The sequence below is a fragment of the Fukomys damarensis genome, unplaced genomic scaffold, assembly GCF_012274545.1.
Source record: "Fukomys damarensis isolate Sample0158 unplaced genomic scaffold, DMR_v1.0_HiC HiC_scaffold_31, whole genome shotgun sequence".
In the NCBI taxonomy this organism is placed as follows: Eukaryota; Metazoa; Chordata; class Mammalia; order Rodentia; family Bathyergidae; genus Fukomys; species Fukomys damarensis.
In genome coordinates this window covers 3,403,305-3,420,245 of record NW_022900943.1, presented here as the reverse complement: position 1 = coordinate 3,420,245, position 16,941 = coordinate 3,403,305, and positions in this window count along the sequence as shown.

Below are 16,941 nucleotides of genomic sequence, written 5' to 3'. Positions count from 1 at the left end.
TTTCCCGAGTGCTCGCTTTGGGAGGTTGCATGCTCGTGATTACTGCAGTTTGGCCTTCGACACAGAGCGCAGGGGGACGGTGAGGGTTCTGACGTCAGATCGCCGGCTCAGCGCGGCTTTTCTCCCTACTCACAGGCCGGCCTTGACCTTTCCTTGCGTCAGACCGCTCACCTGTGAAATGGGACGGCGGTGACCCCCGTGGAAGGGCAGGGAGGGACGCGCGCCGGCACCGCAGGCGCAGCCCAGCGCGAGCAGCAGCTGGCTCTCAGCGAGGGCCAGCTGTTGTCACCATTAGCACTGGCTTTCAGGAAGACCGATTAATAAGTACAGTGTCCCTGGACGGAGAGTTGGAAATAATTCCAGCTATACAGAAAAACCTCTGATATTCTTATTTTGCTTTATTATTTTTTGACTTCTTGAACTTTAAACTGGGGAGTTTCTCAGAAAAACCAACACGAACAACTCCCAAAGCAAAATAAAACTCATTTGAAAACTGTGCTGTAGCCCCAACTAATATAAATATTATTGCTTCAAAGGATATCTGTAAGTAGGTAAAGTGCCTGGAAAGGAAAGAAAGATCAGGTTTCAATTATGTAAGGCGTGAATTCTTATCTTATTTTTATTTTTTTCTGAATTCTTATTTTAAAAGAGCCTGTCGTGCTGTGTTCACACCTCGGGATGGAAGGAATTAGTCTGTTTACCCTTGCGTTGCAATGCGGTGTGATTTTTTTAGTTTACATTTTTCATTGATAACTTGAAAGTGTGGGCTCTGCTCTGCTGCTTTCTGCTTCAGTATAATAATCCAATATTTAAAATAGTCCCTGCTGGGCTTTGTGTAACACTAGATCTCATGGGTGGGGAAATTCTGCCCATGTTTGCTTTTATATCAAAAATTGGGTCCGAAAATTCAAACCCCAACACCAGTAACAGGGTAGGAAATTTAGACCGGAACTAGGGCCTTTCTGCTGTTGGTCCTTCTTGTGGCAGATCTCGCTGGTAGATCCGGCCGTTGCTGCGGAGACACTGGTTTCTGGGTTCGAGGTCAGGAGATGCAGCTCTGTTCCTGGGCTGTGAGGGGCCCAGGCCAGAGCCCCGACCGCTTGCGGGTCCTCTCCACGATTCACACCGTGGGGTGACCGCGTGTTAGCTGGGAGAGAATTTATTGTTGTCAGTCTTCACTGTTCAATTGCGGTCAGTTTTCACTTTTTAAACAGAAAACCCCAAGTGGGAAGGGCTACGCCTCTGTTGTTGCTCACTGTGGTATCGAGTTCACCAGGATGCCCGGAACGTGTCTGCGTGCAAACGAAGTTTCTTGTGCAAGTGAGTGAGTGCAAGAATGTCTTGGATAAAATTCTTAAACACCCATGACCCAAAAATAGTCTGTTAAAAGTAAAAACAAATAATTAGTTTTTGTTTCGTTTTTGTTTTCTTGAGACAAGTTCTGTACGTAGTCCAGGCTGGCTTTCAACTATGTAGCCCCCGCTGGCCTCAGACATGCAGCAGTCCTCCTGCCTCGGCCTCCTGAGTGCTGCGATTACAGGCGTGCGCTGCCATACCTGGTTTATAACTAGATTTTTGAGTTCAAATTGGTTGGTATAGTGTGGGGCTTTGATCATAGCAAAAACAAGGAAACTGGGTCGAACTGCACAGATACTTTTCTGCCGACTCTGATCTTCAGTGTGACCCACACGGGAGAAGTGGGTGAGCGACCCCACCAACCGGGCAGGACCCAGGGCCTCTCTGCTTCCCTCCAGTGGGCCAGTGCGGGGCCCTGATGCGAGATGGGGGGAAGACCTGGCCCTGGCAGGGAGAGGCACGGACCTGGGAGTCCAGGCCCACAGCCGGCAGCGCAGAAGGGCTCTGGCAAGGGCTGTGGAACTCAAAAAGAAAAAAAATTGGAATAAATATTATGTTTAATCGAGGTTGCCCTGAATTAGGCTTTTGAAAGTGATTTTAGAATTACGTTACCATCCAGGAGCTTGAAACACTGCAGTTTTCCCGAGTTATTCCTGCGGTATAATGGAGCTAGGTATGACCATCCAGCCTTCCCCTCTCTTATCCCATGTCCCATTCCACTCCAGAGGAAAAAACAAAAAAACAAAAAAATGCAGCACCTTTCAAGAATATGTAAAAACAGTCCAAGGTGTTGCCATTTGAAAAAACTTGTTGCCTTTCAAAATATTTTTCTAAACAGTCCATATGCCTATCAAGAGATGAATAATAAAGAAAATGAGGTATTTATATATAATGGAGTACTCTTCTGCCATAAAGACGGATATACGTGAGACATTTTTAGGTAAATGGATGCACTTCATGACCATAATTTTAAGTGAAATAAATCCGATATACAAGTTTAAATGTCACATTGTTTCTGTCCTGTGGGAAACCCAAAGTATAAACAAGAAACAAAATGGAGGCTCTATACTAGAAAGTAGGAAGAACTTATTCAAATGGGAAGGGGAACAAGAAATAGGGCAGGGAAGAATGGAAAAGGGATTTAAAGAGAAAAAGAATTGGAGAAAAAAATGGAAATAGAGCTTTTGTAAGTGGAGGGAGGTTAGGGGAGGGGAAGGGGACAAAAATCATTGAGATATGTCACTCACATGTCCCAGGATGGACGTGATCGTTATGTACTGCCAACATGCACTAATAAAAAAGAATAAAAATATATGTCTCTTGACTCTCCTCTCTGTTTTACTGAGGCATAAAAGATTTGCTCTCTCAACAATTTCCAAGGGCACAGTACGGTACCACCAAGCAGACATCAAGGCCACGGTGTGCGTATTTCCAAAAATTAAAATTTGTGGAATACTTGTCTCGCGTGTGATGCTGTCAGTTTTGGCCTTGAAATGACAGGCTTATTTTGTTCATTTCTGGAAAATATCTGCTGAACACCGGAATCTGAAGACAATAGTTTATGAGTCACGCTTTTGAGTAAAAATGGTGCTTCGTGGAGAAAAATACAATGGCTAGTAGAGCTGGCAACTCCAATGATTGTATTAGCATTTTTCCTTGGGAAGGCCCTCATGTTCTGGTACTTTAAGGAAATGTTTTAGGCATTGTTCCCGTCTCACCACATAGATTATTGATAAGACATGGCCAAGTTTAATAACATTGATAGTTTTTTTCCTTCTTCATTAGTGGTATTCTTACCTGAGAACGCCTAAGCTTTTTTACCTGCATGTGTCAGAAATATTGTAACTGATGTTACAATTTATTACCATTTCTGGCCACTGCAAATGCCAACAGTTTTTGCGGGCCACAGCAAGAGATTAAGACACTTCAGTATTTCAGCACACCTAGTGCCTAGCATTTACATAAGGCGGAATCCACAATGTTTAGTTGGTGCTGGACATACGGATGCAAAACCATCACATGTGTAAATTGATCTATTTATGAGACAGAAGTACAATGCAATAAAGAGAGACTCATAAGTCTTTTGTTCCAGGGCTCGCTGCTTCTGTGAAGACAGCAGTGCCGTGACTTTGGCTCCAGCTTCTCCCCTAGCGAACAATCCGCAGTTCTCTGTACAAGACTGGTGGCCCGTCAGCCACTGTGCATCCTTCCCCTGCTAATGCAGGAGGATGATTTCCCCCAGGAGATGAGGTACCTCAGAAACATTTTCGTTTCGGTTTCAAAAACTGTAGCATATCATTTTGGCTTTTCAAATGTTTGATTTGTTCTTCTTTAAATTCAAATTGGCCTCTAAATGAGGCTGTAACTTGCACCAAACATTTAAAATATTCCCTTGATGAAATAAAAGGTAACTTTTATGAGACCTGTTGTTTTACGCAGTTTCTCGGCAGCTGGTGCAGAGATGTTCCTCCTTCCTGAGAGTTAGGGAGCTTTCCAGTATTCAGTTCCTTCTCTTTCGATGTCTCGAGTCACAGAGGGAAAATTATGGATTGAGTAAGTGAGCCCTCTGATTTCCCTTTATGAAAAATTTGGGGGGAACATACACAACAGAAAGTGGATCATCTTAGCCATTTGAAAACGTTCAATTCAGTAAAATTACATCCACACTGAACTTCACTTCTCTAGATGGCTCATATATGTTGATCAGACATTTTTGTTTTTAAGAGTAGATCATTTTACTTAGCGTATGTTACCTTTAAATTCTTCTAAAATATACCGTGTATCAGATTTTCCTTCCGTTTGAAGGCTGAATATTTCATTGCAAATGGACCAAGTGGTATTTTTCCACTAAGCTTCTTGAGGAACTTCCATACTGTTTTTTGTTTGTTTGGTTGGTTGGTTTTTGGTTTTGTTCAGACAGGGTCTCACTATGTAGTTGAGACTGACCTGGAACTCACTATGTGGCCCAGGCTGGTCTCAAACTCAGAGATCCTCCTGCCTCAGTCTCCAGAGTGCTGGGATTATAGGAGGGCGCCACCACGCCTGGCTTCCGTACTGTTTTCTACGGTGAGTGCAGAACTTTTTATTTCCTACTGCAGGGCTCAGGGTTCCAGTTTGTTCACACTGCTGCTCAGTTACCGCCATTCCGTTTGCAGCAATCATCTGGCTGGGTGTGAGGTAATCCTGCGTGTGGCTTTGCTTTGTATCTTCCTGGTTATTAGTGATCTTGTGCATCTTTCAAAGTTTTTTGACCTATCTGCTTTGGAGAGACAGACATTGAAAGTGACAATTTTTGGGCGACAATTAAAAATTGCCCCTTTTAAAATTAGGGCTTTTATGGTTGTTGTTATTGAATAATATTCCATTTTAAAGCTGATAATTTTACAACATTTAAAAATAATAAAACTTGGCACAGTGGCACATGTGTGTAGTCTCAGCATGCAAGAGGGTGAGGTGGGAGAATTGCTGGAGGCCAGGAGTTCAAGATCAGTTTGGGCAACAGCAAAGCTGTGTCGGAGAAAACAAAACCCCCAAAGCAGCTAAACCCCCAAAACAGTTTTACATGAAACTAACTTATTTTTTGAAAAGCTTTCAGAAACAATGTTACATGCTGCTTCAAGACGACAAAATGTCCATATTCTTATTGAGAGTCTGCGTAGGTTCTGGGAAAATTTTACAATTTAAAATAATGATGTATTGGGTGATAAAGGATAACAAGATTTTAGTGATCATAGGATGTGTTAGTTACTTTTCTTACCTTGCTGAGACAAAATACCCAACATCCAAAGTTGAAGAGGGAAAGGTTTATTTTGCTTACAGTTCATGGGGGTTCAGTCCATAATAGTCTGGCTCCAAGGCAACTGTGCACGGCAGTGGAACACAGCAAAAGCAACAGAGGACCTTAACAGCATCTTTCTGCCCTTTTTATCTTATTCAGACCACTGGAGATTAGGGCAGTGCCAAACCAATGCTCATGTGTAGTGGTTTAGTAATCACACGCCCTTAACCCCAGCATTTCATGCACTGGTTTCACCCACCTCCAAAAAAGACTGCCTGAGGCTTTGAGAGGACATCTAGACACAAGCCATAACATAGGAGATACAGCCAAAGAGAGCTAGTAGAACACTAAAATTTCAGAGATGCAATTGAGTTAATCTCTGAAAATACACACCTTTAAACCCTAACTTAGTCTAGAAAGGTTTAGACAATATACAAGGACAAAGTCCATTGTTGGCCAGAGAAACCATGCCTTCTCACATCACAAGGGCCCTCAAATGTACCAATGTACATTTTTGAGATACTAATGACAGTAAAAACAGATAATATTAAAAAATGGGGGGGGGATTTAGCTCAGAGGTTCTGCCGCCTGCCTCATAAGCACAAGGACCCAAATTCGATCCCTGGTAGAAAAAAAATTTTTTTTCTCCTTAGAGATGCTGGAATATATCACGAGAACCACCCTTCTAGGGTCTACTTAAAAATGTATTTCTGTATTGTATGGGTGCCTATAGCTTCACTCAATGATAGCAATTCTTCACCAAAGTAGTTTTAGAGTTTTGCACTTGCAAGACCAGTGTATTACAGAGAATATTTGCCACTTCTTTTATGGTTATTTTGTGTTCGTTTGGGCCCTTTCAGAAGCAAATGTCAAGACAGATTATGAATTTAAGATGCATTGAGTAAATTCCTTTAAACATAGCAGAGAAGGAAAACAAGAAAGTGGGGAGCACCTTTGCAGGGGAAGGTGGTTCTGGCATTTGCAAAGAGACAAAAGCAAGGAAAATTAGGTGGGGAATCCTCACAGACTTCAGAATGCTTCTACGAAAGCTTCAGCAAGACTAGCGGGGAATCACTATCCCTCAAGATGGGCGAGAGGGAACTGTCTCAGCCTCCGCCCAGGGAGTTGAAGATCTTATCTGACACTGCCTGTTTTACTTCCTAGTCTCTAAATTTTCTATTCATTTCCTTCCCAAGACTTCTATTAGATTGTATTTTTCTTTCAAAGTCATAAGAGCTTTGTGTATAAAAATAATCAACTCCATGTTCTGTTTTTTTATTTTTATTTTTAGTCTTTGAGACAGGTTCACTATGTATAGCTTTGTGTATAAAAATAATCAACTCCATGTTCTGTTTTTTTATTTTTATTTTTAGTCTTTGAGACAGGTTCTCACTATGTAGTTGAGACTGACCTGGAACTCACTATGTAGCCCAGGCTGGTCTCAAACTCACAGCGATCCTCCTGCCTCAGCCTCCGGAGTGCTGGGATTACAGGTGTGTGCCACCATGCCCAGCTTATGTTCTGTTATATACATATATTATAAATACCTTCTCTCAGTTTAACATGTATCTTTAAGTTTTTGAACATAGTATGCTTTTTATACAAATAATTTCAATAAAACCAAATCTACTGATATTTTTTTTCTTTAATAGCATCATCTTAGCCCCTTGAGTTACTTAAAAAAAGGTTTTTCAGACTCTTGTAGTATGAAAAATATCCTCTTAAATTTTCTTCTAATGTCTTGGGTTTTTTTTTTTTTTTTTTTTTAGATTTGCATCTGAAATGCTTTGTTGTTGTTGTTTGGTGTATATATACACAATGAAGTAGGACTTTAAATTTCTTTTCTTCCAGCTGGATAGCCAACTATATAAGTATTATTTGTTAAAGTAGCGTCCTTTGGGCCGGAGATTTAACTCAGTGGTTCTGCCACCAGCCTCACAAGCACAACGTCCCGTGTTCGATTTCTGGTACCAAAAAAGAAAAAGTATCATCCTTTTCCCATGACACTGAAATGCCATCTTTATTCTGTCTGAGATTCCTAGAAATATGTAATTTCCACAGTCTGCAGCACACCCATCATGTCATTCTGAGAAAACTAGTGAGAGCAAGTTGATAGAGTACTTGTGTGAAGCAAGTGCCAATTCACCAAAGGTTTTTATAATATTACCAGAGGCTTAACATGTACTTTTTTTTTGTTTGTTTGGTACTGGGAATTGAACTCTGGTCCTTTCACTTGCGAGGCAGGTGGTGGAACCACTGAGCTAAAAAGTCCCTGGCCCTGTACTTTTTTGTTTTGTTTTATTTTGTTTTGTTTTGAGACAGGGTCTCATTTGTAGTTCAGGTTGGCCCTGAACTCATTATGTAGCTCAGGCTGATCTCAAACTTGTGACAATCCTCCTGCCTCAGCCTCTCGAGTGCTGAGATTACAGGTATGAGCCACCATGCCCAACTCCTGTACTTCTTTTTTTATAAGAAAATGAAATGGAAAATAAAAAATAGCTGTCTCCTAAAGGTGTCACCGTGGGGATTTTCACATTAAAGTTGATTTTTAGTTTTTTAGAAAGGGAAGAATTATAGCCAAGACATATGGAATGACATAAATTCTCAGCTAAGAAAAAAAATTAAGATTTGACTACTTCGATAGGTCTTTCTTGAAGTGGAAAGGGATTGAGAGACGGTAGAGTAGGGAGGATGGGGAGGGAGAGGGGTTGAAAAAAAAAAAGAGTTAAAATGTGTTGTGTCCATGCAGGGACTCCCCAGAAGGAATGTAATCATCACACACATAAACATGTACTAATACAAAATAAAATAAAAATAGTCCAGCGGTATGTTTTACGAAAAATATAGCTAGACAGAGTAACATATAATGTTTTCCCTTTTCTGAAGCGATGATCTGAGTTCTACTCCTAGTTCCATTGTTGTACTAGTCCTATAACTGTATTCAAATTTCTTAGCCTCTTCTGAGCCTCACCTTCTAACAGTCAGTTGTGATGAATTCCCGGGTAGAGTCATCAGGAAGATCTCCCTTTGCTGAATTTGGTCATCATAAATGTTGATGATGTAGCTTCGTGTGCCGTGCTTTAAAAATCCTCATTGTCAGGCATCTGTTCCAGCAATGAGTTAACTCTGCAACCTCTGCATCGGTGTTCAGAGGCAAGTGAGTGCTGACAGCCCTGCCTTCCCAAGCCCAGGACAGGAAATGAGCCTCTAAATGTTTCCCCCAATTGTTCGGCTCCTACCAGAGAAGCAATCGTCTTGCCAGTGGAGTGTCTCTCTTGGAAGCAATGCACATTTAATTGACCCAGTATGAAGGAACAGCCCTTTCAAGGAAACCCCCAGGGATGGATTATGTTCCTCACAAATAGAGGCCAAGTAATGGTGGTTTCTCCATGACGGAGAGACACTTGGGAGTTGTGGTTTGCATGGAGTGCAGATGTTAGCATAGTAGGTCCTAGTCGGGATATCTGAACACAGCATGCCTGTAAGGTATAATTGTTTTGTAGGGTGAAATATATCTTAACAACAAACAGGATCTCTGGCTAAAGCCCTAGAATGATCAACCTGGATGTTGCTATCATTCTGTGGAACTCTAGGGCCTGGGATGTAGCTCAGTGACGCCATGCTTGCCTTGAAAGCTCAAGGTCCTGAGTTTGGTCACTGGTACTGGAAAAAAGAAAAAAAAAGAATTCTCTCCTCTATGGTACTCTAAACACACAGACACACACAGACACACACAGACACACACACACACACACACACACACACACACACACACGTTGCCTGAAAGTTGAATTTCGTCTTTCTCAGATGTTTCTGGAATGTTATTGAATTACTGTCTTAGCGTACCATCCTAAGTGTCTTTTTAGACACTTAAAAAGGTGTTTAAATGAAGACTTTTCAATTATTAGAAAAGGGACTTAGCCCTCTGAAAGTGGCAATGAGCACAATTTGAAACTTACTTATTTCCATGCTGTATTTCCTGTCAATAAATTTTGGTACAAACTGTGTGGTAGCAAATGAAGAACAAATCTAAGATCGGATGCTTTTTAAGGGCTGTGTTCTAACAAAAAATGGTATTTACATGTTGTATCATGCCAATGTCAAGCATTGTCTCATAGGGATCATTTTTCATGGCTCTTTTCATTTTTGGTGTTACTTACAAAATTTTGGGGGAAAAGATCATCTGTGTATGGAAACTCAACTTTGTTTATGTAGCCTCATCACTGTTAGGTAGAGTAAATGCATAGTCCTGCCAATCGTAACATTCTCCTCCCGTCACTTAAATAGTTTGCAATTTTCTATAAGCAATGTCATCTGTACCCCTACTTTGTGATTTAGCAAAAATTGCATAGCAATTAAACCTGGCAGGGCCATATTTATATAATAAAGTGTCACTTAGTGCTTACAATAATATCAGAGGGTGGGAGAGAGAAGTGTTAAACTAACCTTTGAAGAAACGAGGTTGGCAAAATATTTGAGAATTTTATTGTTAATGTGTTTGGCTGGTTCAATATTTGTAATAGAGGTTCCATTCGAGTTCCTATTTTTTTTGTACAATTTAACGAAAGCACACAGATCTCCAGGCATTCTCACTTCGGCTGAATTTTATTGAGAGTGATCCCAGAAGTCAGAACGGGTCAGTGACCCCGTGCCGCACCACTCAGTGGACGCGGCACAGAGATGAGTCCATGTTTTCTCCTGTACGTTGTATCTGCTCTCGATCACCACCTCTGCTTCTAACATGGAACATTTTTTCGTCTGGGCCTGGCAAAGCAGACTGGCTCAGGTGCGGACAGCCATTCCTCCATGTGGTTGTCAGTCCCAGGCTGGGGGAAACTGTGCTGGACCCTAGGAGCCCCAAGCATGACATCAGAAATGTCCAGAAGCATCAAGAGACCACGTATCGCGGCAAATGAACGGAAGGGCCTGCTACCTCTGTCCTAAGGCTTTTTGTTTGTTGTTTGGCCCAGCACTCTTTCCAAAGGAAATATAATTCTGAGTTATCCAAAGCCTTGAAAAAAATGATTCCTAAAGTATTGTTAAAGATTCCAAAAGGGAGGGGATTATATTTCACAGTACTAAGTAAAGTACAACTTCTACAAATTCTCATTACAGTGTTGTCTCCTTAAAGTTCCCTTCTTCTACTGGCAGGTTGTTAGATCTTTTCTCTAGCTTTCTTAAGACCCTAACTAGTCTATAGTCTCTATATCTTCTCTCTCTGTAGATCTTTCCTTCCTGTGGTAGTCGGGTGTTCTTCCTTACAAGTGCTGGTCTCCTCATCTACTCTTAGGCTCTGGAGGTTTCAAATCTGTTGTTACTAAAATTGTCAGAACAGCGCTTTAAACCACACAGCTTGTCCTGAAACAAAGGATGTTTTCTTTCTGGTGGTAGGGAGAGGGAAAATGCTTCTATTCGGATAGTTTTGTCTTAATCACGTGTGATTGTATGTGTTGCTGGATAGACACAGTGGACCCTTGACTTACGGACTCGATTGGCTCTCGAGGGCTGGCTGGAACTAAGTCAGTTCAGCTGAGATCTGGGTGTTTACCTAGGAACACGCTATAGACAATGAGAGGCAGATGTGTCTTCCATGAACCTAATTAGCCCAGGTTGTTTGTGGGTCAGGCCGGTCACGACTCGAGGGCCCACTGTATATCCTGGGTGTAGCTGTGTCTTCCATTGCAGATGCCCTGGTAGAGGGCTTGTTACAGGGAAAGATAAGCCGCTGGGTAAGAAATGAAGGGGCACAAAGAGAGTTAAGGCCCGGTGCCAACCATGATCAAAAGTTAAAGAACAAAATAGCAAACCCTGGGCTTAACAGAAGGCCCTAATGTTATTTGGAAACACTCAAATCTATACCAGATTTTCAGATGCGTAATGAAAGTGTTACAATTAGGGAGAAACCAGGAAAAAAATGTACAGTTTAGGTAAAAATGAGGCAATAATTGGAATTTTGCACTTGGTTTCACTGGCTGCCAACATGAACGGTGCACAATGAAATCCATAAAACCCCTTGCCAGATCTCTGGTCAGTTGAAACTGTTGCATTTTGTACTTCTCTGGTTAAAAGAAAGTCTTAATATCGGCCATGTGATTCTATTTGTCTCATCTGGTTTCTTGGAGACTGTGGTTTCTTATTAACTATACTAATAAGTAGAGGGAGCAGCAGAGGCCCTGGGGAGCCATCCAGCAACAACACCCACTGAGGTCACTGAGGACCAGCGACAGAGGCCCGCCGAAGGTTGGAGACCGAGGCGCCTGGAGCGGTGCGGAGGTGAGACGAACTGTGGCTGGCTGGCAGGAGAGGCGGCACGGTGCACTGGGGTGCTTTGCAGTGACTCGGATGGTGCAGCCTTCCGCATATTTCCCCTCCTCCTGCGAGCCAGTCGCCTTCTCTTTAAACACTGACCTGTGGGTTTGATCCCCAGCGCTGTGAAGGAAGGGCTTCTATGTCTTAGTCTTGCAGTTTAGCCCATTTCATCAGTGCTAAGGTGCTCTCCCCTTCGCTGTAACATCTTGGAAATGGTGCGTGTTGTAATTAGCGGTGCACTACTGTTGTCTCAATGCGGTCATCACTGCCTGTGCAATGATGTGTAAATGTCAAAAATGCCAGCATCAAAACTGTAAAAGGGGCACAGGGGGCCGCGTAGAAAACCGGAAGTGCAGACAGTGCCGCATGTTCCTTTAACCCTGAAAAGCTGAAGGGCAGCGGGGAAGGAGGAGGGCAGTACTGAGCCGGAGATGTGTGTGCAGGCTCTCCATCGCTGACGTCACGTTCAGCTCGTTCTGACTTCGATCGCTGCAGAGCAGGCTGAAGGCCCAAGACCAGTGGTTCACTTTTCTGTTAAGAAGTGCGTGTTCTTTTAAAAGGTGCTGCTTCGCAAGTGTCGCTGTTGCACAGAGGATAGCACTGCATCAAAAGACCCAGGCAATCATTCAGAGTGAGAGAGTAATCCAGAAAGCTCAGCGCTGAAAGTGCGGGAGATTTAGGAAAACTAACCAATCTGTGTGCGCAAGAGAGATGCGTGAGAAGAAGTTATCTAAGACCAAAAGAGGCGCTTCGAGAATAATAAAACAAACATTATAAGTGACAAAAAACACTTTTTCGATTTAATTAATTGGAAATGCATTTTTATATATTTTTTTTAATTTTAATTTTTAAACTTTATTTATTTATGGTACTGGGGATCGAACTCAGGACCTTGTGCTTGTACGGCAGGCAGCAGAACGACTGAGCTAAATCCCTGGTCCTATATTTTGTATATTTTTAGAAATATATTTTTATAGTCTCAAAATATTCCAGTGTCTTCCTGTCAAGATGTCTTAGGTTCAACAAGTTGCAATATATCAACACCATTAAAGCAAAAGCTTATTAATAGTGTATAACTGTGAGTAATGGTGTTAAAGGGCACCCATGGAACAGCTCTTGGTTCTACAACAAAGAAAAGGCTAAAAATATACTTGCAGAACCTTTTCATAATTAGAAGAACTTTGTAAATTCTTCGTAGGTTTAATGTGAACATTATAAACAGCTTGTTAAAAGGCTCTAATCTAGTTTCAAGCACAAAGTATATCTTTAATACATTTTGATCATCATTATTAATGATAAGATGTATAATTATATGTATGCAAGCAAGACAAAGTAATGGGTAAATAAACTAATTCTACCTTTGTCTAAGTCAAATTTTGCTGTAGCATGTTGAAGTGATTCCTGAAATCATGTACAATGATACCTCCATACTTGTCACTCACTAATTCCAGGAGGACCTCCTACCAAGAGCAAGGACCAAACAAACTCTTTCAGCTGGAAAAGGCATTAAGTCTCAAGGCAATCAACTCTAACAAGTTCTAGCTTGTGTGTGGACAGCCAGAGAAATAATGAGGATTAGGTACCAGGACCGAATTCTCACTTCAGAATGTGTCCAGCATGAAATTCGACTGACTTCAAAGGAGCCGACGACCAGGATATGACTCTAGCTGGTTCTGTTAGAAGCAAGACTTGAATTGAGTTCTTTTGATTCGATTAATTATCACGTGTATTCATTTGTTGAGGGTCTGCTGCCTCAGATCACTGACATCCATGTTCATTTACTTTATTCCGGTTCAGTTCAGGCCGGGCAGGGCACAGAGAAAATGAGAGAACAGTTAAAGCTAAGCCGCTGGCTTGGCACATCTTTCTGCAGCAAAGCTCATGTCCAGAGTGGGTTCGAGGCTGGAGTGGTAAACCCTTTCTTTTTCGGTACTGGGGATCGAACTCAGGACCTTGTGCTTGCGAGGCAGGTGCGGTGCCACTGGGCTGAGTCCCCAGCCCTGTGGTGAACAGGCTTTTCCTCGGCAGTCCCCGTGCTCAGGTGATTTCCATGATGAGAACTCTCACCTTGCTGAGTTCATCACTGTTGTTCGTACTCAATACAGCATGGCCCTTAAACATGGGGCGACTGCTGGATGGAGCCCTTAACAGGAAGACGAAAGCTCACGTCCAAGGTAGAAGTCAAACGCACTTACATTGCTTGCATGAGCACCTCAGTGTTTCCTAAGCCAAGCTATTTAAGGAATCCAAAGGATAAGTCTGATTGTATACTGATAGTCCCAGACCTTGGGATGAACCAAGAATACGATAATGAGCTTATAGGTGTGGGGTTGAAGCCCGAGCAGGGGAATGATTTAGGGTACTCTCACGTACTCCAAGCAAATGACCACAGGAGCAGCAGTTGGAGGGAAGGGGACCAAAGCGGGAAGGGGTGTGGGAGAGCCCAGCCTCCACCCTGCTGCCCCTGAAAAACTTGGCCTTACTAGGTCCATAAAGACCTGCGGAGACTTCTTTTTTAATGCCTCGCTTCAATTTCTCACCTTCTCAGACCATCCACTCACTCTGACACACACCAGAAGCCTTGCCCTTCAGGAACAGCAGTACTGCAGGCATGTGACCGGTCTAATCCGTCACAAGACACAGCAACGAGCAAGAGAGCCTTTCTCCCGTCAAGTCTCACCTGCACCAAAAGATCACCAACATCCAACAGAACTATCCCGACCCCCAAACAAAACAAAGACAGAATTTGGCTCAGAGAGATGACCCGAATCTGCATGGGGCGTGGGAATTTTTGTGGAAAACAGCGCACCAAGTACCGGTGTACAGGTGAGGGAGCTTTTCCCAGGAGAATGGGTGGCTGCTGATGCTTGTGCGACCAGAGCGGCCTCTTCCAGTAAGCCTCCTCTCCACGACCAACAGTCTGATGCCAAAAATTAATTGAAGTCTCTACTTTAGAAAGAAAACTACGCACAGAAAGAATATTTTATGTTAAACATTGCTTCATGAATGAGCCTGGCTTCTCTTCAAAACCACCTGGAGCTAAGGCTTGCAGGAGGAAGTTACCTGGAAGTCTTGTCCCAGCGGGGAGGACTTAGGAGGGAGCAAAACAGGGAAGGAGGAAAACTCAGGACCAGGGTCCCTCCTGAACGGTGCCTACTAACTGCTGTGTCTGTCCTGGGCTTGGGGAGGAGCTCTGTGAAGTGAGGTTCAGAGCCACCCCCTTGAGAGCGGAGAGAGAGAGGGGAGCTCTTCCACTCCTCTCGTGTCTTGTTGGTCAGTGCACTCCAGAGCCCGGGCCCACCTGCATGCTCAGACTGCAGGCCTCCCTGGGGCCTCCCGCAGAAAGCCAGTGCCGGAAGTGAGGGGTCCCGAGAGGACAAACGTGGAGGGTGGGGGCTGTACCATGTGAAGCTGGCTGCGTTGTTTAGGCATGGCTGTCTCCTAAGTTTGGTCTTCAGTGTGGTAGAGCTGATGCAAGATGATGAGATCGAGGGAACAGTCTTCTAGGAAGGGATTAGTGGAGGTCTCCCGGGACCAGATCAGTTCCCACATGGACAGTTGTACAAGACCAAGCCCAGCTTCTCCCCATCTGCGTGCTTCTTTGCTCTCGAATGCCCTTGGCATTTTGCTGTTTTCCTTTTCTTTTCTCTTCCAAGGTATAGCATGGCAAATGCTCCCCAGGACACCAGCATCACGCTGCTTGGATGCTCTAGAAGTCAGAACCATAAATAAATCCTTTCATAGGTCACCGGCCCTAGATTTTGTAATAGCACCGCAAGACTGGACAAAGATACTGACTGAAGCCTGCAGGGATAAGGCTGTCGCAGCCCTGTCTGCAGGAGCTGTGGCTGAGAGGGTAGTGGAACGTGAGAGGCGTCTGACAGTGAGATTTCCCCCATGGAGCATGCACAAAATCCAGGCCTAAAACTGTGCATGCTTGGGAGGCCGGAAGAAGACAGAGGGCATTGCGAGACACCATTGAAAAGGCTGCAAAGAGGTAGGAGGAAGATGATCGTATGAATAATGAATACAGTAATGCCTCGGTTCATGGATGCTTCTGTCTGCAAACAATTCAGTTCACAAAAATGTTTGGCAAAAATTTGCTATTGTTTGCAAACTCGCATGGGGTGACAATCGCTAACACAGCCGCCTTCCCCCAAGTCATAAAACAAATGAAGCTGTACACCGAGGCCCCACTGTACTAGTAATAATAGTAGTTACAGCCACTTGGAGGAGAGCAGTGTAGGGACAGCAGAAGCAGCAATCCCTTCCCGATCTCTGGATAGCATTAACTCACCGACACCGTGCTACCGGAAGTTTTTCTCCTGTGATGCACAGGGGACCCCAAGTGCCCCAGAAATCCGGGTGTACACTCATCGTGGGGAGGGCAGAATCTGACCCGAGCCTGTGCTCTCCAGCGCCTCACCTTGCTGATCCAGGGAATGGGGAGAAATCCGCCAGAGGGAAGCAGGAAAGGGGGGCTGTACTGGCAAGGAAGAAGAGAGTGAACACAGTCACAGCATCCGATTGTGACCGGGAGCTCAGCAGTCACGTTGAAAATAAAGCGGAGGGCCCGGGATGTAGCTCAGGGGTGCTGCCTCCTGCCTCGCAGGTGCAAGGCCCTGAGCTTGATCCCCGCGCTTGCGGGGCCATTCGTCGCGAAAGGAGCCGGGGTCTTGCTCAGTGCCAACTGCCGCGTCCTCATTTCCTGGCGGAAGAGGACAGAAGTTGCGTGCCCCTCAGGGGGCCTTTCTCAGCCTGAATGCCACCGAGGAAGGCGCAAGAACTAACGCGCGACCCACTGGAGGCTGAGAGAAGGCGCAGACTGTCGTTCATAGGCTTCGCCGACTCCGGCTTCCCGCCCACCGCACGGCAGAACCGGCGCGCTGTGCGGCCAGCCTCCTCCTGTCCCCATTATCCCGGCCCGTCATTATCTTCCATTTTCTGTGCCTTTGGAGAGAAAAGCCAGCTCTTCAAACCATAACATTGGCAGCAGTTTTCTTCCTGCAGTTTGTAAAAATTAAATCACAAATCAAAAGAGTATGAGTCAAACATGCCGCAGCCATTTGGATTTACATGAAAGGGAAGCCGTCAACACCTCCCTATCTTGGCTGATGAGTGTATCTGATATTTCAGACTTCTTTCTTGGTTCTTTCATGACCACAAGACCAAAGCTAATCAGCCCAATTAGACAAACTTCCAGATGATAGCTCTGAAGTCAACTCAACAAGTAACATATCCAACAATATAATTCGCCAAGTGTAATTCTGAGGAGGCAGAGGGAATGGAAGGAGGGGCGCAGGGGAGGAGGAGGGGGCAGCTCCCCACGGCTCCCAGCAGCTACGGCCATGTTCCGACCTGAACAAAACGACAGTGAGAAATAGTTCGATGTGGGCTGCTGTCCCTAGTGATCACCATCTTTCCCAAAACTGAAGAAGGAAGGAAGGAAAGAAAATCAGGTTAAGAACACCATTCAGAAAAATCTCTCAAAAATTGCA